Source organism: Pipistrellus kuhlii, unplaced genomic scaffold (genome assembly GCF_014108245.1).
Source record: "Pipistrellus kuhlii isolate mPipKuh1 unplaced genomic scaffold, mPipKuh1.p scaffold_m20_p_2, whole genome shotgun sequence".
NCBI classification, from domain to species: domain Eukaryota; kingdom Metazoa; phylum Chordata; class Mammalia; order Chiroptera; family Vespertilionidae; genus Pipistrellus; species Pipistrellus kuhlii.
The window spans coordinates 19,026,605-19,051,670 of record NW_023425515.1 but is presented as its reverse complement, the minus strand read 5'-3'; the positions used below and the strand labels follow the sequence as shown (position 1 = coordinate 19,051,670).

General features: G+C 39.8%; 1 pseudogene; it reads left to right on the top strand.

Moving 5' to 3' along the window:
• The first annotated feature begins 4,131 nt into the window (after positions 1–4,131).
• On the top strand, positions 4,132–6,116 carry LOC118722724 (annotated as a pseudogene).
• The last annotated feature ends 18,950 nt before the right edge of the window (positions 6,117–25,066 follow it).

Here is a 25,066-nt window from a genome sequence, read left to right as displayed (position 1 = left end):
ATATTAACCTCAGTAATTAATAGAGGGAACAGATAAAAGTTTGAGAAGGATATAGAAAATAACATAATGGGACACACACGCAACAGACACACCCTCCAACTAAAAAAATAACCTTTTTACCCCTGATTTTTAGAGAGAGAAGAATGAACAGGGAGGTAGAGAGAAAATCATCAATGTGAGAATGAGAGTGAAACATCATGTTCCTGCACGCCCCATGCTCAGAATCAAGCAGCAACCCAGGCATTTGCCCTGACCGGGAATAAAACTAAAAACCTAAATAGATTGCCACTTTCAGTGCACAAGACAATGCCCAACCAACTGAGCCACACCAACCAGGACTAACAAATGTATTTTTTCCTTAAGCATCAGGGAGTATTAGAAAAGCAATCAGAAAGCTGATCACAAAATCTTCAAAAATGAAGTCTAGCAGTCCATTAGAAAGGACATTGTGATAATTAAACACCAATAAAATTTACCTTATCAAATTTAGAAAGTAAAACCATATGATCACCTTTATAAAAGCTGAAGAAGCATTTGACAAAATTCAGTATCCATTCATGGTAAAAATTCTCAGTGAACTAAGAATAGGAAGAAAATTCATTAAGCTAATAAAGTTATCAATAAAAGGCCACCATAGTATGTACATAATGGTAAAATATTAGACTTATTCCTCTTAAAATTAGCAATAAAACAAAAATATCCCCATCTCTGCTTTAAGATTGCACTGAGACCCTAATCTAATACAGTGATTAGAATGAGATAAAAAATGAAATGTATATGAGTCACAAAGGAAGAAATAAAATTGTTCTTATTCTGAGGTGATATGAGTTTCTACATCGAATACCCAAGAGTATCTATACTGAAGTTATTAGAGTTAATAAGAGAGTTCAGCAAGCTTACTGGATATTAGATCAATGTAACAAATTGCATGCCTTATTTGCCAGGAACAAATAGTGACAAAACACAAAAATATACAAAGAAGCATGATTTATAATAAAAAAAAAAATGGCTCCTAACAATAAATCTAATAAAAGATGTGTTGATGTATGTGGTGAAAATTATAAAACTTTAATAAAATTAAAAATAACAAAACAAACAAAAATATGACACATTTCTTTTTTAAAAAAAATATATTTTATTGATTTTGTACAGAGAGGAAGGGAGAGAGATAGAGAACTAGAAACATCGATGAGAGAGAGTCATCGATCAGCTGCCTCTTGCACACCCCCTACTGGGGATATGCCCGCAGCCAAGTACATGCCCTTGACCAGAATCAAACCCGGGTCCCTCAGTCCCCAAGCTGACGCTCTATCCATTGAGCCAAACCGGTCTCGGCAAAATATGACACATTTCTAATAAGTAGACTCAATATCATAAATATATTAATACCCCTAAATTCAATGCAATTTCAATAAAAATTCCAAGAGATTCTTCTATGAAACTTGATAAAATGATTTAAAAATTTGTGTGGGCAAGAAAAAGGTTAAGAATAGCCATGACAATTGTGAAAAACAAGGTGAGGGAAATTGTCCACTTGTCCAATATACTAGTATCTCAAGGTTTATGGCCCACTATATCTCAAGATATATGCTTCAAGGTTTCTTATAAAGCTGTAGCAACTAAGATAGATAATGTGGTACTGTGGTAGAGAAAGAAAATCTGACCAACGGGAGAGGTAAAAAATCCAGAAAGGTACCCACTCATAGTATATAGAAACAATCCTATATAATAAAAGTGTAGTATGCAAATTGTCCCCTTGACTGGGAGTTTGGCCAGGAATTGGACCAGGGGGTCAGGCCAGCAGGGGGAAGGGAGGGAAGCCCTGGCTGGCAGTTAGCTGCTAGGGACCCTACCAGTGAACAAATTTTGTGTACTGGGTCTCTAGTAAATTATTAAGTTGTCATTTCTCTAAGGAGGAAAGTGGGACTGGGGCTTGGTTAGCTATGTGGCAAAGGAAAAAAAAAAATATCTACCACACATTATTTAGGGAGATATAATTCTTAAATGCAAAAAAAAAAAAAAAAATCAAAATTTTAGATCATTAGGAGAAACTAAAGAGGTAGCAAATATCTTGTGTATAGAAAGGATTTCTTAAAGAAGATGAAAACCATAATGGAAAAGATTGCCAAATCTGAATACATTAAAATTTAAAATGTCTATGCATCAAGCAACATCATAAGAATAAAATACAGAAGCCACAGGTATGTAGAATACAGTTTCAGCATATTTAACTGACAAGAATTAATACTCAGAATATATAAAAGGGTCTATGTCAATAGGGAAAACAAACAAACAACACATTAGAAAATTAAAATATGTAAAATATGAAAAAAATTACAAAAGAAAAATATGGAACAAACAATAAGCAGATGAAAAATCTTCTAAGTCATTAGTAGTTAAGAAAATACCCACTGAGCCCAGCCAGTGTGGCTCAGTGGTTGAGCGTTGACCTATGAACCAGGAGGTCCCAGGTTTGATTCTGGGTCAGGACACATGCCCGGGTTGTGGGCTCCATCCTCAGTGGGGGGCATGCAGGAGGCAGCTGATCAATGATCCTCTCCTATCATTGATGTTTCTACCTCTCTCTTTCCCTCTCCTTTCCTCTCTGAAATCAATAAAAATATATTTTTAAAAAAGAAAATATCCACTGAAACTGTAATAGATAGCATTTCATATGTAGCACATGACCAGATATCTAAAAGACTTAAAATACCAAGAATTGGAAAGATGTAGAACAATAGGGACTCACATAAAAGCTCAGGAAAATATAAAACTGTAAACTTAAGAGCAACTTGGCAATTCCTAGCAAAATTACAGGTGCTCATATCTTATGACCCAGCAGTATGACATCTAGGTTATATAACCTAAAGAGACGCTCAGGTATACTCATGGAGATGTGGCATTCTGTGGTCCACACTGATACTATTTTCTACAGTTCTTTTCGACTCAATCTGCTTTAGCTGTTCTGGCCTCCTCATTTCCAGAACACACCAGCACATTCCTACCTCAGGGCCTTTGCACTTGCTGTTTTCTCTGCCTGCATCACTCTTCCTCAAGTTATCTCCCTGGCTCCTTCTTCATCTCCTTTCAGCTTTTACTAAAATGTCAGCTTCTTATTATGTCTTCCTAGCTCCTCTATTCTCCATCCTCTTCCCCAACTTATTTTTATCACCTGCACACGTATCATTAACATAATATATAGGCATACGTCATTTTATTGCACTTTGCTGTTTTTGTTTGTTTGTTCTTTACAATCAGGAGGTTTGTGACAACCCTGTATTGAGCAAGACTTCTGGGGCCATTTTTCCAACAGCATTTGCTCACTTGGTGTCTATGTCACATTTTGGTAATTCTCTCAACATTTCAAACGTTTCATTATTATTTGTTCTATGGTGATCTGTGATCAGTAATCTTCGGTGTTGCTAGTGTAATTGTTTTGTGGCACAACAAACTGCATCCACAGAAGTCAGTATGGAGAAATGTTGCGTGTTCTGACTGCTCCACCAACAGGCTGTTTCCCCATCTCACTCCTTCTCTCCGGGCCTCCCTATTCCCTGAGAAACAGCCATATGGGAATTAGGCCAGTTAATAACTCTGCAATGGCCTCTCAGGGTTCATGTTAAAGGAAGAATAGCACATCTCTCATTTTAAATCAAAAGCTAGCATTGATTAAGCTCAGTGAGAGAGGCATGGTGAACGCTGAGGTAGGCAGAAAACTAGGCCTCCTGTGCCAAACAGCTAGTCAAGTTGTGAATGCAAAGGAAAAGCTCTTGACAGAAATTTAAAATACTCCTCCAGTGAACACATGAACAATAAGAAAGAGAAACAGCCTTACTGCTGAGATGGAGAAAGTTTTTGTGGTCTGGATAGAAGATCAAACCAGCCACAACATTCCCTTAAGCCAAAGCCTAAGCCAGAGCAAGGGTCTATTGCACTTCAATCCTAGGAAAGCTGAGAGAGGTGAGGAAGGTTCAGAAGAAGAGTTTGAAGCTAGCGGAGGTTAGTTCATGAGGTTTAAGAAAAGGAGCTGTCAGCAGGCTGCGAGGAAAGGCTCCTCTGCTGGGTCGGGTGCTTGGCAGTGGCTTTATCCTCGCAGGTCCTTCCTGGGGCCCCAGTGATGCTGAGCAGAATATGGAAGCAGCTGACTAAGAAGTGCTATCTGTGCGAGAGCAGCTATTCCACAAGAGGGTCCGCAAATGTATTATCTCAACACTTGTGTTTGTGACACTCTACATCCTCTGCCACATCACCCTGACCCACTTCAAGGAGTCTGCTGAGTTCACTACAGTGGATGATGAAGATGCCACAGTCAACAAGATTGTGCTCAAGCTCTGCACCTTTACCCTGGCGGTTTCCCTGGGTGCCGTACTGCTCCTGCTCTTGTACATCATCAGCAGTGAGCTGTTGCTGTCACTGCCTCAGATCTACTAAGTCACAGGCTCAACGGCTCCCTCATCCATGGCCTCTGGAACCTTGTTTTTCTCTTATCCAACCTGTCCCTCATCTTTCTCATGGCCTTTGAATACTTCTTCACTGAGTCTGAGGGCTTCACTGGCTCCAGAAAGGAGCCAAGTCTATGAGACAGTGGTAATGTTGATGCTCCTCACTCTGCTGGTGCTGGGTATGATGTGGGTGGCATTAGCCATTGTGGACAACAAGACTGCAGGGAGTCCCTCTATGACTTCTGGGAGTACTAGCTCCCCTACCTCTATTCTTGCATTTCCTTCCTTGGGGTCCTGCTGCTCCTAGTGTGTACTCCGCCAGGTCTCACCAGCATGTTCTTGGTTACTGGGAAGCTACTGGTCAAGCCTTGGTTGCTAGAAGACCTGGAGGAGCAGCTGTACTGCTCAGCCTTTGAAGAAGCAGCTTTGACCGGCAGGATTTGCAATCCCACCTCCTGCTGGCTGCCTTTGGACATGGAGCTGCTGCATAGACAGGTACTGGCTCTGCAGACACAGAGGGTCCTACTGGAGAAGCGGTGGAAGGCTTCAGCCTGGAGCACAACCTGGGTTATCTCCTGGCCATGCTGTGCTTGCTGTTTTTGGTAGGCCAATCCCTGCTCATTGTGGCCATCCACATCTTGGAACTGCTCATCGATGAGGCTTCCATGCCCCGGGGCATGCAGGTGCCTCCCTGGGCCAGGTCTCCTTCTCCAAGCTGGGCTCCTTTGGTGCTGTCATTCAGGTTGTACTCACCTTTTATCTGATGGTGTCCTCGGTCATGAGATTCTACAGTTCTCCACTCTTTCAGGGCCTGCAGCCCAGATGGCATGACACAGCCATGACACAGATAATCAGGAACTGTGTCTGTCTCCTGGTCCTAGGCTCAGAACTTCCTGTCTTCTCTCAAACCTTGGGACTCACTTGCTTTGACCTGATGGGTGATTTTGGACACTTCAACTGGCTGGGAAATTTTTACATCCTGTCCCTCTATGATGCAACCTTTGCGGGCCTCACCACTCTGTCTGGTGAAGACTTGCACCGCAGCTGTTCGGGCAGAGCTAATCTGGGCTTTTGGACTGAACAAACTGTCATTACCTGTATCTGGCTTCCCCAGGGCACCTGGGAAGACCCAACACCAGTGACCTCCACTGGGAGTGAGAGGAGAAAAACTGGACACTGCCATCTGCTACCCAGTCCTGAAGTGGCACAAGGAGTGGGTGATCTTTAGGACCTGGAATCTGAGAGGCCTGGGTGGCAGACGGGAACTGAGCCATCTTCACTTTTGCATAATCTGAGCTAGAGTTTGGGACTAGGGCCCCTTGTTTTTCCAGATCTAACTGTGGGCCTTAGCAAGGGGTAGGGCTGGGTGACTTGGGTCTGACTCCTGGTCCCAAATCTGTTAACAAATCAATCTGCCTCACTGCTATTCCAGGCCATGCCTGTAGCCATGTTTACATGATTTGATGTACAATAGGGTTGAGTGGGGACAGGAGAGGGACTGAGCAGGGGCAGATGTGTGTGGGGAGGGGAAGATTGTTTCCCTTTGCCTCTGGTCCAGAAGAACCTAAGCACTGTGCTATCCTGGAGGGACTTTGGACCACCAGAGTGGTGAGGCTGTGGGAAAGAAAAGGCCACAACCATCAGCAATAAAGTTGATCCCAAAGGTTTTCTTTGTTAAAAAAAAAAAAAGAAAGAAAGAAAAGGAGCTGTCTCCATAACATACAAGTACAAGCTGAAGTAACAAGAACTGCTGTAGAAGTTGCAGCAAGTTATCCAGAAGATCTAGCTAAGAAAATTAATGAAGGTGGCTACACCAGATTTTCAATGTAGGCAAAAGAGTCTTTTCTTGGAAGAAGATGCCATTAGGACTTTCATGGCGAGAGAGGAGAAGTCAATGCCTGGCATCAAAGCTTCAGAGGACAGGGTGACTCTCTATTTAGAGGCTAACACAGCTGGCGGCTTTAAGTTGAAGCCAGAGCTCATTTACCATTCTGAAGATCCTAAGGCCCTTAATAATTATTCTATATCTAGCCTGCCTATGATTTATAAATGGAACAACAAAGCCTAGAAGACTGCACATCTGTTTACAATACGGTTTACTGAATATTTTAGCTCACTATTGAGAACTATTATTTAAAAAAAAAAAAAAGATTCTTTTCAAACTATTATTGACAATGCACCTGGTCACCCAAGAGCTGTGATGGAGATGTGCGATGAGATTGGTATTTTCATATCTGCTAACACAACATGCATTCTGCAGCCCATGAATCTAGGAGTAATTTCAAGTTCTTATTATTTAGTAAATACACCTTGTAAGTTTATAGCTGCCATAGATAGTGATTCCTCAATTGGATCTTGGCAAAGTCAATTGAAAACCTTCTGGAAAGAGTTCATCATTCTGACACCATTAAAAACAGTCATGGAAAGAGTTAAAAATATCAACATTTAACAGGCATTTGGAAGAAGTTGATTCCAACCCTCAGGATGACTTTGAGGGGTTCAAGACTTCAGTGTAGGAAGTAACGGCCAATGTAGTGGAAACAGCAAGAGAATTAGTGTTAGAAGTGGAGCTTAAAGATGTGACTGAATTCTGCAATCTCATGATAAAACTTTAACAAAGGAGGGGTTGCTTCGTACGGATGGGCAAAGAAAGTGGTTTCTTGAGATGGAGTCCACTCCCAGTGAAGAAGCTGTGAGGATTGTGGGAATGACAACAAAGGATTCAGAATATTACATAAAATTAGTTGATAAAGAAGTGGAAGAGTTGACTCCAATTTTAAAATAAGTTCTACTGTGGGTGAAATGCTATTAAATAGCATTTCATGTTACTGAGAAATAACCTGTGAAAGGAAAAGTCAATTGATGCAGCAAGTTTCATTGCTGTCTTATTTTAAGAAATTGCCACAGCCATCTCAGCCTTAATTAACCACTACCCTGATTAGTCAGTAGCCATCAACATCAAGGCTAGATCCTTCACCAGTAAAATGACTAAGACCCGCTGAAAGCTCAGATGATGGTTAACTTTAAAAAAAATAAAGTGTTTTAAAAATAAGATATATAAGTTATTGCAGACATAATGCTATCCCACACTTAATAGGCTATAATATAGTGCAAACATAAACTTCATATACATTGCTAAAACAAAAACTTCATGTCACTTGCTGTATTGCAATATTCATTCTTTTGCCATGGTTTGGAACTAAACCTTAAATAATATATTACGAAGGTATACATGTATATTTTATATATTTACTTATTTATGGAATATATATTCATAAAGTCAGAGTTTGTTTTGTTTTTTTTTCCACTGTAGTTTTTGCAGTATCTAGAGCAATACCTGGTCAATAGCTGCTCAATAAATATTTTTTATATGAATAAATGTACATACAAATATATATTACAGCATTGTTTGTAATCATTCCAACACCTTGTGAAATAGAGTTAGATAAATAATATCCCCATTTGTGTATTGAGAGGAAATGAGACTCAGAGAGGTTAAAAAGCTTGTCGAGTCCCAGGACCAGTACCTGGTATAGTCTCAAGTGTAGAAGGCTGCTCCATCTCCGACTTAAACAGATTCCATAGTCCAATATATTCTAGTAAGAAAATTATTAGAATGACAAATCGGTTTACTCCCCTAAAACATTATGTAACCTCTAAAAACATATTCCTTTGGAGATGATTTTTCTATTTCTTTTATAAATAGGAATTATTTCAAGCAAAATAGAATGCAAAAAGCTCTCAGTCATGCTGTCCAGATGTATATGTGGAAAGTGGTTATCCTACTGTGAATTTTACTGGTAAGAATTATACTAGTAAGATGCTTATTGTTTGAAGCATGTGAGGAATGTTGGGAATATAAATGTTATATATTTCATGCACTTATTGTAAACATATACTGTGGTATCATTTAATCAAATGAGACTATCTATTCTACTTTGTCTGAAACCCAAAATGAAGGAGAGAAAAAATTCATTTTGAGGAGAATACAACTGAGCTTTTCCTTATAAAATATAGAGGATTGGATACTCTATAAAAACACCTAATGGCTATTAGTGTCAATAGAACTTATGAGTGCATATAAAGATGAAGAAGTCCTCTTAATGTAAAGACATGCAATGGACACAGTTGACCTGTATTCGTAATTGTGGAGAAGAGAAGGGAGAGAGAGACAAAATTAACATGTGGCTATAATGACAGGAAATAGGCAAATGGGCTGCTAATAGGGAGGGGACACACACCAATGATCTAGACAGAAGTTCACAGTCAGATGTTCATATCATATTATAAATGTCTAAAGCTGTATTCTTTAGGACAGGTGCAAAGTGGGTAGATGAGCTGAGAAATTCCAAAAATGTAAATAATGCAAAATTCTTGCTCTCAAGGGTTTGTGTCTGTTTATGAGTATGTCACATTGACAAAATGACATGCCTTTTCACTAGCCGGCATTGATGAAATGAAGTAAGCTGTGCTAGCCCTTAGGATGTGAGAGTTATGTACCCTGAAGGAATTCTCATACATGCACTCATGGAGACTGAGCACTGGGAGCTGGGTGACATGCTGACTCGCTGGGGGTCAATGCCAAATCATGACTTATCAGTGGGGATCTCCAGCTTCAGAGAATTTAAAAATCAACATAGCATGTTTGGAAAATTATCTGGAATTATGTATTAAAGCTAAATAAATGTACATATATGACCCAGCCATTCGACTCCTACATATAACTAAAGGGAGATTTTTCTTATGTACTCTAAAAGTCACGTATAAGATTATTTGTGTCAGCACTATTCATAATAGTCACAAAATGAAAGTTTTAAAAATGTTCATCAGAATGTTCAATGAAATACCATTTAGCAACAAAAATGAACAAAGTACTGCTATATGGAACAACATGGATTAATTTTATTATAATGTTGGGTGAAAGAAGCCAGACATAACAAAGTATATGCTGTGCAGGTGAAAATAATGTGGTTTCTATTGGTGGAGGCAGGAAGAACATAACAGGAATGGAGCAAGCTGTTGGGCTGTTTCTCAATGTGCATTTCACTCTGTGAAAAGTCCTCTATTGTACAGTTAAGATTTATGTACTTGTCCATTGTGCATAAATTAAACTTATATATTAAAAGGGCAATATATGGGCAAATATAAGTGAGTGCAGAATATAGAAGTTTGGCAAAGTGAATTCAGGAGTGGGCTGATTAAGAATGATGGGTTGAAAAAGATGAATTTTGAGATTCAGCTGAGAAATCTGGAGGGGAAAAGATGGGGCCGGCAGAGGACCTAAAGTGCTTTGTTGAAAAGAAATCCAATAATGATATATAAAGAGAAGTGTATAGGATGAGATACAATGAGGAAGGAATTTAGATTTTGATATGTACTAGGGCACTACTGTTTTTACTTTCATAATTCTTTTTTAAAAAATATATTTTATTTATTTTTTTACAGAGAGGAAGGAAAAGAGATAGAAAGCTAGAAACATCGATGAGAGAGAAACATCGACCAGCTGCCTCCTGCACACCCCCTACTGGGGATGTGCCTGCAACCAAGGTACATACCCTTGACCGGAATCGAATCTGGGACCCTTTAGTCCGCAGTCTAACGCTCTATCCACTGAGCCAAACCGGTTTTGGCTACTTTCATAATTCTTAATTAAAAATAATTACACAGATAGTATATAATGTAAGTATTTACATATAGGTAATATAAGTATAATTATGCACATGTTATCTACTTGTTGAAAATTTAAAAAACAGAGAAGCATAAAGTCAAAAAATTACCTATAACTCCATTCTCCTTATAGAACACTAGAGGCCTGGAGCACGAATTCATGTAGGGGTGGGGTCCCTCTGGGTGGTTTGTAGGGATCGAACTGAAACCTGCAGTCCAACACTTCCTGAGGCTCCTACCTGCCGCAGCTCGCACCCAATCAGTCCCAATGAGGAGAGGCTTGCCCCAGCCGTGAACCCTGCATCTGGCACCCTCCCAAGGGGAGTGGCCTGTGAGATTGGGAGGAAACAAGCTCTCCAAGATCCCCTGTGGGAGTCCCAGATTGCCAGAGGGCACAGGCCAGGCTGAGGGACATCACCAGTGCATGATCAGGGCAGGGAGGGACTGCGATAGAGCTCCAGGACTCAGTCCCAATTGAACCCAGCAGCAAGCTAACCTACTGGTTAGAGTGTCTGCTCCCTGGTGGTCAGTGAACATCATAGTGAGCAGTTGAATGGTTTTAGCATATCATTAGCATATTACGTTTTGATTGGTTGAACAGTCAACTGGTCACTAGACAACCTGGTACTTAGCACATTAGGCTTTTAATATATAGAATTGTGGCATCCTCTACATTTCTATATTGAAAATTATGGAGATATAATTTGAGGATTAATATTAATCATATGGAAGTTTAATATTAAATATCTTGAAGTAATAGGTAGGTCAGAAGACCTTTAAACTTTGCATGCTCCCCAACTCCAACTTGCTGCCAAGAAGCTGACATTATCTTAAGAAAGGTTTCTGCACAGTGCAGACCTTTTTTCCTTTTCCCTCTCAACTAATTGAGTTATAATCTTTCCATTAAGACAAACATGTCCAGGGTTTCTAACCCAGTTACAAATCACATCCATCCCAAATAAAAGTATCCATAGGAAATGTGGAGAATGTTTGGCTTTTCCTATACATTTTATCAAACCTAGAATTTAGCACTTAAGAGGTATGACTTGGGAAACAAAGAATTTTGACCATGGTCCAGCTACAATTCCAAACAAAGGATGGTTTCATGCCATAGAATAAGATAGGATGAAAGACCTCCAAGGAAAAAAGGTAAAAACCAAGTTTATTAATATATATTTTCTCTCTTAGTATAATTTCCATATCTTCTAAGCTGTTGTGTTTGATGGGGGTGAAATTGGGAGCAAACTTTTAAAGTTACAGCAAGTAGGGAACTTATAAAATCTTTATCAAAGTCCCTCCTGGGCATGAACTAAGGTGATATTTACTTCTCATTACTTGGGGTACAACTTGCTATTGTCAACAAAATTCCCTAATATCTGCACATTCAGTCTGTCTTTACCGCCCCCCGCCCCCCAAAGAAAACAGCTCCAAAGAATCCTGGTAGTTGAAACAAATTTACTCCATTCCCAGTTATTTCTGTACACAGCTATGATAACCAGTGGGTTCCTCCCTTCCTCAAGAACAGCAGATCTAAAGTTCTTGACATTGGCTCTTTGGGAAAGATACTCACCTACATGGGAATACAATTTAGCCATAGCTTATACTTTCCTAAATTCAGTGAGCATTTTAGAAATACCATTCTCAGTATGGTGAATTTTATTATTTAAATAGCAAATATTGATGAAAATAGAGAGGAAGTAAATAATCCAAGGACATGGTGGTTGCTTATCCATGAACTGAAAATGAAAATCTAGAGTTAAATCCAAGGTCATCAATTAGGAAGTACAAAGCCTGCTTAAGGAGCATTCAGAGATTAGAGGTAACATTCCAGGAAATGCAGGGAAAGCACTTGTGTACCCTTGAATGCTTAGTTCAAGGGCATCTGATGCTCATGTGGTTAGAAAAGGATTCCTATGCCTTTCACAGATACAAAGCTCCAGTTCACTTTGAGGAAACAATTACTGGGAAAGGTAAAACCACTGTGGGAGAGGGGAAAAAGACTTCCTATTCTCATATCAACTCATATTGAGAATAATGGCAGAGTCCTATTGGTCCAGAGGGACTCATTTGTTCCTGTGTCTCACTGAACAAGTTGCTGGGATTCCCTGGGTGGTTCAGAAAAGTACGCCTTAGATCAGCATCTACCTAAGTCCATTAAAATGGATGTGTCCTTCATTTCACACAAACTCACACCTAAAGTCTTACATTTACAAATAAAATATAGCTTGTTTGCATTATGAAATAATTCTTTACACAAGGATAAACTTCAAGATGTTTAATTAGCAAATTGCCCTGCTGTGTTTTACAATAGAATATCAAGTATGGTAATTTGCTCACAATTTTTCTAGGAGCACATTTTCGGGGTCAAGATCATGATGGCTGTCAATGTGGCTAAATGTCCCAGCACACGAGGTATTGGTGTCAGGTGAATTATTGTAGTATTGTACTTCCTGACCACTGCAGGGTGCTTAAGAAAGAGACCAGTCTCATAGAATAGAATGCTTTTGATCCAGGGGATGAAAACCTAGCAGGGAAAGAGCAAGGGAAATTCTGCCGTGGCTTTATTAAATGAGATATTATCCTGGTTAGCTTCTGTACTGATGAAGTAGTAGTTGTTCTAAGACACTTCCTCAATGGAATTCCTGCAAGCATTTGACACTTTGAAGAAATTATCAAACATTTTGACTTAAAGTGAAAATATTGGCAAGGGTCATGCTATTAGAATCAAATGGGACAATGCACAACAGTGCATTTATCCAAAAGAGTGCTATACATATACCAATAATGGTTATTATTCCACCCTCCCAGTATTAACCATAACAAAATACTTGATTCCAGTGTATAAAATGAGCAAGCATTGGGTTTGCTTCTGCATCCAAACAAAGGCAATGGAAATAAGTCTCCAACAAAAATTTTTCGAAAGTAACTAGTAATTCAAACTTTTAAAAAAGGAAATAAAAGTGGGAAGCATATAGTTCATTAAATTCAAAGCTGATGAAATGGTATAAGCTTTGCAATCACGGCAGAGCTGTCCTGCATGAGTGGAGTCCCACTTCCATCTGTTCTGGAACATGCGATGAGCAATGAGCCCAGTGAACTATCTTGCAAGTGCTTCAGACCTCTCAGTATTGTGAGCACAGCTTATCAGCAGGAAAAATCATTAAGCAGCAGGAAAGAGAAACAAAAAGCACAATAAGTGAGAGGGGGTGACTGGAGAACTGTGGGGAGAATGGGAGAGGTGGGAATTGACAAGAAGAGTCGGTAAATTCTATGATGGGAATAAAACATGCAGTGATGGGGTTAGGGAATCATGGGGGTAGGATGTGGGGAAAGAACTTGGTAAAGAGAAACTAGAATGAACTATGATTCACTAGGGCACATGTGTCGAACACAAGGCCCGCGGGCCAAATCCGTCCCGCCAGGCCTTGCAATGTGGCCCGCACCGCGCTGTCATCACTGCACTCCGCTGCGTTTCCATCACAATGACAGTTTATGACTGTTCAGTAAACCATTCGGCCCGCGATTTAGGCTGGATTTTAGATTTTGGCCCCTTCTCTGATTGAGTTCGACACCCCTACACTAGGGTAAAGAAGAATTATATTAAAATCAGTAAACAAAACGAACAAAAACCAGAGGAGGGAAAATCTGTGCGATGGATGTACCATATTTTCTGGTGTATAAGACAACCCCCTAATTTTACAGTTAAAACATAGGTTTAGGCCTATATTCATTGTATTGTATAAGACTACCCCCCCACTTCTGAGGCAATACCAGTTCTTTTTTTAATAGACCGCCTCTCTAACTCAGCCAATCCAAGCAGGCTTTTTATGCATGTAAATTATACATGTTCTGTACCTGAAGCTACACTGTGTTCTAGTAAAAAGCCTGCTCAGATTGGCCAGAGTCAGAGAGGTGGTCTATTAAAAAAAGAACTGGTGTTGCCTCGGAAGTGGGGTGTAGTCTTATACAGTGAATATAGGCCTAAACCTATGTTTTAACTGTAAAATTAGGGGGTCGTCTTATACGCCGGAAAATACGGTAGTGACACCACAGTAATGAAACTTTCCATTTAATTTTTAAAACAATGGGCCAGAAAGCTACTTCCATTGACATTTTAGGAGTAGAATGCACACTCATAAGCCATTAGGGCACCATTACCCAGCACAGTAACTTCCTCCCCAGCTTGGAAGAAGAAATGTTCCATCTATGGTTCTTCCAATGTGAGTGGTTAATCATTTGGCATGATGTAGTTCTTATATGTATATTTTTCTAGGGTGTCATAACATTATTAATAAGTGAATAGAATTAATAGTGAGCCAAAAAGAGCTCATTGGTAATATCAAAATCTGTTTTCTTTTCTTCTGTATTTTGGATACCCAGAATCCCATGGGGACCATATTCAGAAATTGAAGAACTTTTTATTTGACTCTCCATTATGAGACAGACGAAATCACTGATTTATCAATCAGGGACAATGTGTACTTTAGTTCGTATCCAGTCTATTAGATATGAATGGGCAGGAGATGAAGATGATTTATGCAATAGAATGATTCTCCCTTTACTCATTTATCTACAATAATCAGTCATTTAGAAATGTTAAATTTTTCTTGTGTTGAAGCCAAATGTCCTTAAAGTTTGGCCCCAAAGGTTCATCACCAGAACCATCATTTGCATAACTCTCTGGCAAGAATGAAAAAAAAAAATCAAAAGAGCTGATGACTCTGGGGGAGATTAGAGGGTAGGTATTGACTGGGAAGGACATGAGGGAACTCTTTGGAATGATGGTCATGCTGGAGAAAATGTAATCCTATAAAATAAAAGGCTAATATGCAAATAGACTGCACTGTGGAACAACTGAACAACTGGTATGTTGACCACCAAGGGGCATGTGCAGAACATGGAAGGTGTTCGCAGAAGGCGGCAGAGTGTGAAACATGGAGGGCATCAGTTGTGGCAGGATGGTGGAGCAGGTGAATTGGGATGCCAGACCAACACGGTGTGCTGGTCACTGTCATTGGGGTGAGCCCCTAGTGGTTACTAAAAATTCCTTGCTCCCACGCACTGAGTCCCACTTGCTGCCAGTGCTGGCCCTAATCACTTGGCACCATAAGCGGGTATAAGTGATGATTGCAGGCCCCAATCCCCTCTTAGGGCTTCTCTGCCTCCCCCTGCTCCTGAGGGACGATCGGGGCAGCAGCCACTTCTTGTACCCACTGAGAATGCAGGCCCTGTTCACACCGCACTGCTGGTGCCAGCCCCAATCGCTCTGCACAGTCAGCAGGTGCGAGCCTGAGCAGGACAGTTTTGCATGGGAGCAAAAAATTTTCAGCAACCACAGGCTCACCCCAATGACAGTGACTGGCGCTCCATCTTGGTCTGGTGCCCCTACTCACCTGCTCTACCATTCTGTCATGGAAGATGCCCACCATGTTCCATGCTCTGCAGCCTGCTGCCTATGCCCATTATGTCCAGTGCGCATTCCCTTCTGATCAGCGTATGTCATAGCAACCGGTTGTTTGTTTTTTCAATTGTTCTACCATATTGTCTATTTACATATTAGTGTTTTATAAATATAAACTAGTGGCCTGATTCACAAAATTCATGCACAGGGGTAGGGTTTTCCCTCAGCCCGGCCTGCACACTCTTCAATCTGGGGCCCCTTGGGGGATGTCCAACTGTCAGGGATCGGGCCTAAAGTGGCAGTTGGACATCCCTCTCGCAATCTGGGATTGCTGGCTCCTAACCATTCACCAACCTTCCTGCCTGCCTGATCACTCCTAACCACCCTGCCTGCCAGCCTGCTTGCCCCCAACTGTCCCCCACTGCTGGCCTGCTCACCCCTAACTACTCCCCTGCCAATCTGCTCATCCCCAATTGGCCCCCCCCCCCTTTCTTGCCCGATCACACCCAACTCTCAACCAGCCTGCTCACCCCCAACTGCCCTGTCCTCCTGGCCTAATTGCTCCTAACCATCTCTGCCTCAGCCCCGCTAGGAGGTCTCCCAGTCTAATTAGCATATTACACTTTTATTAGTATAGATATCTCAATAGGGGTTAAAATTACACAAATGTATACATTTGTGAAAACTCAGCAGATTAAAAAGAAATTCAGTGGGTAAACACAAGGTTTCTACATATTTATCATATGTAAATTTTATATTAAAATCTACAAATAAACATTGAATTTTAGCTAATAATACAAAAAATATGCTGAAGTTTTAGGGAGAGATGTTTCAATGTCTGCATTTTGAAATGCATAAAACAGTAGGTTTATTTTTTTATTTTTATTTTATTTTTTAATTTTTTTTATAACTATTTTTTTATTGATTATGGTATCACATGCCCCCAATCCCATCCCAAACCCCTCCCTACATATGCCCTCACCCCACCCTCCCACCCCCCGTTGTCCATGGGCATTGGCCAGGCCCATATGCATGCACACAAGTCCTTTGGTTGATCTCTTCCCCTTTACCTCCACCCTCCCTACTTTCCCTCTGAGGTTTGAAAGCCTGTTCGCTGCTTCTCTTTCTCTGGGTCTGTTTTTGTTCATCAGTCTATGTTTGACATTGAAATTGGGGCTCAAAACAACTGTTGGCCCAGAAAGGAACTCACTACAGACTGATTCATTTGCCTCTCAGCATAACCATTATGGCTTGTCTCAGTTTAGGTTCTTACAAGGGTATTTCTTAGATCACATGATCTCATACATCTAGAGGAAATGTTGAACAACATAGACTAATGAACAAAAACAGTAGGTTTATTGATGGCTAGAAGGATGCATATATAGATGGACAGATAGGTGACAAAGCAAGTACAGTAGTATATTAATAGGTTACACAGTTGGTGACCATAATATTCTGTTTGTATATTTGAAAATTTCATAATAAATGTTGGGATAAAAGAAGGAAAAAAATCCTCTCTCCTTAAAAATGATTGTATAGAAGACAAATCCGTATTTGAACAGGAAAGAATTTTGAGCTGAGATCCAGGCCTTGCATGCAAATTGGAGACCTGGGCAGGGGTTCTCCATTCCAGCTGTTAGGTCTCCATCTCTTGGGAAGTCACATTCAGTTCTGGGAGAGAAATTCCTTTTTAATAAATGTACCCAGCACTTGCTAGCCCAATCCATCTTGCCCACATCCTATTCTTTTGTCCGTTGGGGCCATTCTTTTATTCATTACTTTTGGGAATGGCATTCGGCTGAAAAGGCAGCATGAGAAGTATTGCTACTATATTTATGGAAAATGCGTGGGTGCCAGATTTATAGATGATACAGAGTTGTAAAGGAAAGGAATGGGGCAGTTTCTGCTCTTAATGGGATGGTATTAGGGCAGTGGATGTGGATTAGAAAAGAAGACAGAAAAACCTAATAATCAAATTGCTAATAGAAAATGTTTTCTCCTATAGGCTGTGTTGGCATTGTTGCACTTGGGAAGTTAGGAAGCATGAAAAGTGAGCTCTAAGGGGCTACCGATGAGACCCCTGTGTGAGCAAAGGAGCCACTTCCGGATGTTTAACCACTGGGCTCCTTCCCTTTCTCATGTCCTCGGTCAGTAAATCCTCAAACTTTAAGAATTTATTATCTTTTTGCCTCTCTTATCTTCAGAATGCTTTACTCCCAAGCTGAAATGCCAAGTTAGATGTACCAGTAGGTCCCCTAATTCTCATATTTTTACCTGGACACAAGAAGAAGCAGGATTTCCTTTTAAGGGTTTGTTCTTATTTATTACCAGAAAAGCAGATTAATAAGTAACTGTCATGGAGAAGATATAAAGGTTGAGAAGGCCCAGAATTTCTCAAAGTTAAAGTTAATTTTTAAAAATTTTATTTTAGAGAGAGAGAAATATTGATGTGAGAGAGAAACATTGAACGGTTGTCTCCTGTATGCACTCCAACAAGGGATGGAACCCATGACCTGGGTATGTGCCCTGAATTGAACTGGTGACCTTTTGGTGTACAGGACAATGCTAAACCAACTAAGCCACACTCACCAGGGCTCAAAGTAAAAGTTCTTGGTGTCTATTTTCTGTTCTCTTTTCTAGCTAGTATTAAGAAACCATTGGGAACTGCCTTCAATGTTTATTCTTGAAATTGTTCCTTAGAACTCCTTGTTGCTTTTGATGCTGGTCCTTTCCAGATCCCTGATATCTAGTTTCACAGGTTCTTCCTTACATGAACATCTGAGACAAAGTTTATAAGGCATATCTCATTTAAGTTCACACTGTTCTCTAATAGGTGATTACATCTTGGGGATCCCTGGCCAGCACTCTCTTCTCAACAGTCTTCATGTCCAACCTTAAACCTTTACTCTCTTGCACAAAAGCTGTGGATTGATAGCTCATAGGCCATGCAGCAAAGACTCAAGCCAATTCAAAACCTATGCTTTTTCCACTAAACTGTTGTTACTGAACTAAAGAGGTTTGTTCACCTGTATACCTCAAAGCCCAATTAAATGCAAACATAAATTTGCAGCCAAGAAATTAAAGGTGTTATTAATTAAGAAAATAGTGCCACACCCGGAGTCATAGCTGAAGATGTCTGTACCTTCAGCTCTACTTTATTTCCTGAAAATAACAGTTGTCAGATACATAAATTTGTCTATATAAATAGAACCTCAGAAGTAAACATATGCAGAGAGAGAAAAAAAGATTAGAGTTGCTTATCTTTACTAAACAATGTTAATATGGCTAGTTTGGCTAGTTTGGAAAAGGCTAGTTTATACGTCTTTTGTAGGTGAAAGACTATGTATTATGATTTTTTTTCTTAACTCTTGGGAGCATATTATTGCAGTTTATAACATGGGAAATGTTTTTAAAAAATCCAGTCCCAGCTTTAAATGCTTGTAAACTTAGATTCTTAAATAACTACTATCCCAGTGTAACAAGCAAAGAACCAGGGACCATTCTATTCTTGCTTAGTTCTCCTAAGGATTAAACAAGGCCAACAAACAGAATCATTCCTTGGAGGAATGAGAAGACATAGTATGAGTCAACATTGGAGGCTTTCTGGAGTAATTCTTACTTACAAATAATTTATTCTCTTTTAAAATTATGAAATGTGCATAAAACATGATTTAACTTTTATGCCCTTATAAGTATGCTTATGTAAGTAACAGTCAAAAACATTTTTAAAGGCAGTTCTTGGCCATAACACATGTCCTAAATCTTGGTTTTGGGAACACCGTCACCATAGAGATAGAAACATGTGGCCCAGATTACAACATGTTCTTGGTTTCCTAATTTTAATGACAAGAATTATGTTTATTTCATGTCATAATGATGGGTAATGAATTTTAGGTCAACTCATATTCCTTCAGTAAAGAATGAAAGTCTTATTCAAAACACCAGACTTGACTCTCATTTCAGTACATATATGTATGTACACGCACACACACACACACACACACACACACACACACACCACAATCTGCTCATCAAGAAAGAGCTGTTAGATTGGTTATAAATTACAGTATAATTTGTGCTAAATGACATTTAGCTTTGCAGAGTGCCCAGTTCCTACACACTGTGACCATAAAAAACCATGAGTAGTTTTAAGAAGGAGATGCTTTCAGCTCTGGATGCTGGATAACAAAGCCAAAAGTAAAAAGAAGATACATCAAGTGCCAAACAGCGAAAGCCTAATGACCACAAAGACCATTAGGAAATGGGCAAACAAAATTAACTCCCAGTGGGAGCTTCGGGCTTCCTGAGCACATGTCCTTGGCTTCATTAGCCTCCCACCACAGCCAGGGCCAGAGTCCCTATCAATGTTGGATATTCCTTGCATCTTTGGTAGCCAGAGAGGGCAATTAACTCTACCCCTGGACCTAGGGACCTTGACAGAAAAATGGTGACACAGTACTATTCTGAATCCATCTATCTGAGCTTTTGACTTAAAAGAAAGCAGCGGTCAGGAAGAACCAATTATGTAGAAAAGATTAAGTGCCTATTTCGTTTTTCAATTAATGTTTGTGTATGTGTGTCTATATGTGTGTGTGTAATGCTGGTAACTATCGGTTTTACTTTAATTCTCCTTTTCCTTAAACACGTTTATCCATATCAATTAGAGTTCCTTCTTCTCTCTCTCTCCCTCTCCTGGGATTGTAAATGCATTTTGATTCAACAAAGACACGGGAGAAGGGAGCATATAGGCGGGGAGTGGGCCTCGTATTTGTATCAGCAACTTGAGAAATAAGTGGAGATGCCCAAGTTATGAGGGTATTAGAGCAAGCATATCAAACTTGCTGCCCTCGGGCTGCATGTCTCCTTTATTTGGCCCATGTTAGCTTATGAGTTTGACATGCTTATGTTAGAGGATGTGAAAGAGCAAGCAGGGAAAGGTAAGGCAGTCAGGGATGAGCAGCTGCAGACACCACAATCTCTCCCAGTCGGGAGAGGTAAAGGAAGGAAGAGGTACATCAAAGCCTGGAGTAAGGGCCACCAGTGAAGCTAGAACCACAGTGGCTCTGCCAGGAGGAAGTGGGAGCCATGGGGAAGAAGCAGCTGCTGCTAGAGCAGCCAGCAGAGCATGGTGAGCGGAGGGGACACACCCTGGCTTCCCACTTTCTTTTGCATCCTATCTCCTTCCAGTATCTTCCATTGGCTAATGCTACATTGCATAGGAGCCTCTTTAACATGACTTCTCGGGGTCAGCATTCCTGCCATACAGGGAGGGTGGCAGGAAGGTGGGGAATGCATTTAAGGATGAAGAGATAATGAAGGTTCAAAGCTCACTTGATTTTTTTCCCTCATCCACTTCTCATTCGAAGCCCATGGTTATGAAAGAAAGGCTCCTCCCTGCACAGCTGTGTTAGGGAAGAGAGGCACAACACGTAAAATGCCATGGCTAACGCTCTTCTATGGTTTTGTGACACCAGAGCAGCTCAGTTAGGATACAGTAGACTCTTATGAGTTCTAGGAAGTGCTTTAAAAATATAAGTACTTCTACATGTTTAAAAGCAAGAGGAAAGTTTAAATAAAACATTACAAAGTTAAAGATTTCATTATTAACGTTAAGTTCTATTCATACACATTTCTATTTTCTTTCCCTAGAAAGGATAACTCAGCAAAGATCATCCGTTGAAAATATCAGTAAAGGTCACACATGGAACATGTAGATGACCCTCGGTTCCAGAGTTATCTCATTCCTAGATCTGTACTCAACCTCTGTATGGGAGATGGAAATCAGAAGGGTAATCCTCTTCTCTCATTTCTCATAAAATGTCTTCTTACCTTCTCCATTTGAATGGGTGAGTACTTATTTATAAATACTAGTTATTTTCCATGTGAGAGAGTCACATCAGTCACTCACCTCCCGCGTGCTCCCCAGGTGGAATTGAACCTGCAGTCCTCCAGTCTGTGGGCTGATGCTCTAACCACTGAGCAACAGCGAGGGCTATAAATACTGGTTTTATTTGCTCACATCAACCTAGTTGTGTTCACAACATTTAGACAAACACATATACAAATAACTTCCATGTGTCTAAAATTATTTGTAATTAAGAATGTGGGTTTATGAGAAAGGAAAATTATTTTCATTGCCCACACATAAAGGGTCTTGTCAGCCACACACTCTCCTAGTTTTCTAATTTGTAATGCGATATGATGGCACTTTTTGACAGTAACTAAAATGATCTATGGCCATAGGGATATAGTCTCATGGTTATAAGAAAGATTTATGATTCTGGTTATGAAGGATATTTTACTCCTCAGCAACATTACAGGCATGGCTGAGAGCCCAACAAAATCGAAATAACTGTGGAGAACGAGCAAGCTTGTCAGGTAATAAAGGAAGTTCTTCAAATCAATGGTAAGGTTACATAGGGGCTGGGGTTTGATTACAGGTATAATTGCAATGCTGTTTTAAAATTTAACTCAAAGATTTCTAGACCTGCATCTGCTTATATTTAGGTAAATAATTTTCCTTTAAAAAATAACTGAAAAGCAAGAAGGGATTAAGTATTTAAAAAACATTAATCACATAATCCTATGCCCTAGCATTTGTTTTCAGTGACATGTTGTCTCTGTGGAAAGAATGTTCCAGAAATTGCCTCTATTCAGCCCTAGCTATTTTGCAGAATGGTCTCTTAAAATTGAATGGACTGCAATTAAACATGGAAGTAATGCCACAGTCAGCTTCATTATTCCATGGTCATTGTCCAAAAATGAAGGATACTAATTAAAATGCAATGTGGTAGCCCAAAAGATTATCCATACATGTGAAATTATTATACCAGAAGCAAGTATAAATTAGGTAATTTCACTTTTCTCCTTTTGTAAGTATTACAAAATCTCTAGTCAATAGCTAATTTTGTAAATAATTTAATGCCATATTATAATATTATCAACTGGGGATAACTTGCCTCCAACCTGAATTCCGGCATCCTTAATGTGGTTTAATGTACCAACATAATGCACATCAAATTGACCCCATGATTACTTTTTAGTCAATTTTATTCAAGTATGTTAAACCTTTTCCTTTTAATGGAAAAGAATTAGAAAACTGCAAACATCATTCGTTTTAATAGCAGCATAATGATAAAATATCAGTGATGGTCAAAATTTAACAAATGCCCTATTTTAAAAACATATGAGGTTTAAATACTCCCAGTGAGCAACCAATAAGTTTCTAAATGAAACTATTCTACAGCTCATTATTATTTTAAAAATTAGTAGTGGAACAACAATTTTCACAGATATTGATTCTACTGGAAGAATTCTGTTTTTCTTCATAACTGTCTTTCAATACTGATCCTTCCCTTCCCCTGCCTTTTCCCCCATCTCCCCCATAAATTAAAGCTGTTGATATAAGGCAGAAAAAGAAGCTTTGTTTATAAAAACAAAAAACAAAACTGCTATAACAGTAGACTATTTGAGATGATTTGATTGAAATAGTAGTTCAAATAAGAGTTAGGGTGTTACATATTATCATATTCCATTGTAAATTTTGGCATACTCTTTTTTTAAAATATAATTTTTATTGATTTTTAACAGTGGAAGGGAGAGGGATAGAGAGTTATCGATAGAAACATCGATGAGAGAGAAACTTCGACTAGCTGCCTCCTGCACACCCCCTACCGGGGATGTGCCTGCAACCAATGTACATGCCCTTGACTGGAATTGAACCTGGGACCTTTCAGTCTATAGGCCAATGCTCGATCCACTGAGTCAAATTGGTTTCGGCTTGGCATACTCTTTTGAAGAGGAATCTTATCAAGACAGGATTCCATAGGGAATTACTTTCCCCACGTCATACACTCTGAGCATCTGAATTCAGATGCTGATGGAATAGCAGGGGTCCTTAAATATTTTGGGTTATGGACTCTTCAAGAAACAGATAAAGAAAAAAGAAAGAAAGAAAAAAGAAACAGATAAAGCTTTAAACTTTCTTCCCAGAAAAATGCTTAGTCGCACCTCCACACAAAATGTGGCGTAAAATTACTCAGCGGTTACTACTAAAGGGGTTCTGCAGACTTCATGTCAACAATCCTTGATGATGTATTAGGTAACTTGGAGTGGTTCCTTAACTTGAGATATTTGTGAACATAATAAAAATATCTCATTGAGAAGAAAATAATAATTTATGAAATAAAAAAATATAAAGTTAACTCCCAACACTCAATAATTATTTACAACTAGAGGCCCAGTGCATGAATTTCATGCACTTAGGGTTTGGGGGGGGGCGGGGATCCCTCAGCCCAGCCAGGAGCCCTGTGATCAATCACCCCACAGAGGGAGATCCTGCCCACCTGCTGCAGCCCATCGGTGGTTGCCTGGGCCTCCCTTTTGGGGGCAATTACAGAGCCCTCCCGATTGATTGCCTCATTGTCTGGTAAACTGGGCCTCCCTCTGTGGGGCCCTCTGACCAATTACATTGCACCTGCCTTGGCTGGCCTGGCACCAGTGCATGTCATAGAATGGTCAGATGGTAGTTCTGCTGTTAGGCTGTTAGATAGATTTGCATATTATGCTTTTATTATTATAGAGAAGTAGAAATATTATATGTTGAGGCAATATTATTTTCTAATGATTTACTGCTCTGGTCCATATTTCTCCTCTCTAAATACAAAAGTTTGGCTTAACTTTTGGTGTGGGCCAGTCTTGTTATATGACAGGGTGCCATTTCCTTGTGCCATAGTTTTCCTTGGAATAGTTAACTAAGCCTGCCTCTACAAGTGTGATTATTTTCAGTACATTCTAAGTACAGAACTGGGCTTAATTGATTATGCTAAAATTTTGCTGCCTAATAATATGGTCAATTAGCCAAAACCGGTTTGGCTCAGTGGTAGAGCGTCGGTCTGCGGACTGAAAGGTCCCGGGTTTGATTCCGGTCAAGGGCATGTACATTGGTTGCGGGCACATCCCCAGTAGGGGGTGTGCAAGAGGCAGCTGGTCGATGTTTCTCTCTCATCGACGTTTCTAGCTCTCTATCTCTCTCCCTTCCTCTCTGTAAAAAATCAATAAAATATATTAAAAAAATAATATGGTCAATCAAGTCCTTCTCTGTTTCTTATGTTTTTGTTTTTTTTTTTCATCAAGTCATATCTTTTCACCTGGTATGGGATCTACCTCACTACTTTGGGCCCTTACATCACCCACCACCTGCCTCCATGGTTAGGTCTTTTGGTAGCCGGTCCCAAGCTGAAACGGACTTGAACTATGAAGAGAGGATATATTCTATTATACAGTATGTTCCTCATTGTAATAGCTACTTCACTGCTAAGACAATATGACATTTTCAGCATGAGACAGTCAGAAAACCTTGTGCTGTGTGAGAGTGGGAACCCTCTCTGCCCTGCACACTACTACATCATGATTCTTACAGGAGTGCTTGTCACAGATGCATGACCAGACTGATGTGGGCTAAAATAAAGTTATAAAAAATAAAGTCAAAGTCATTGCTTTAATTTTTTTCTGCTTGTATTTAAACAACCTGGGTCAAAATTCAAAGACAGGTTAA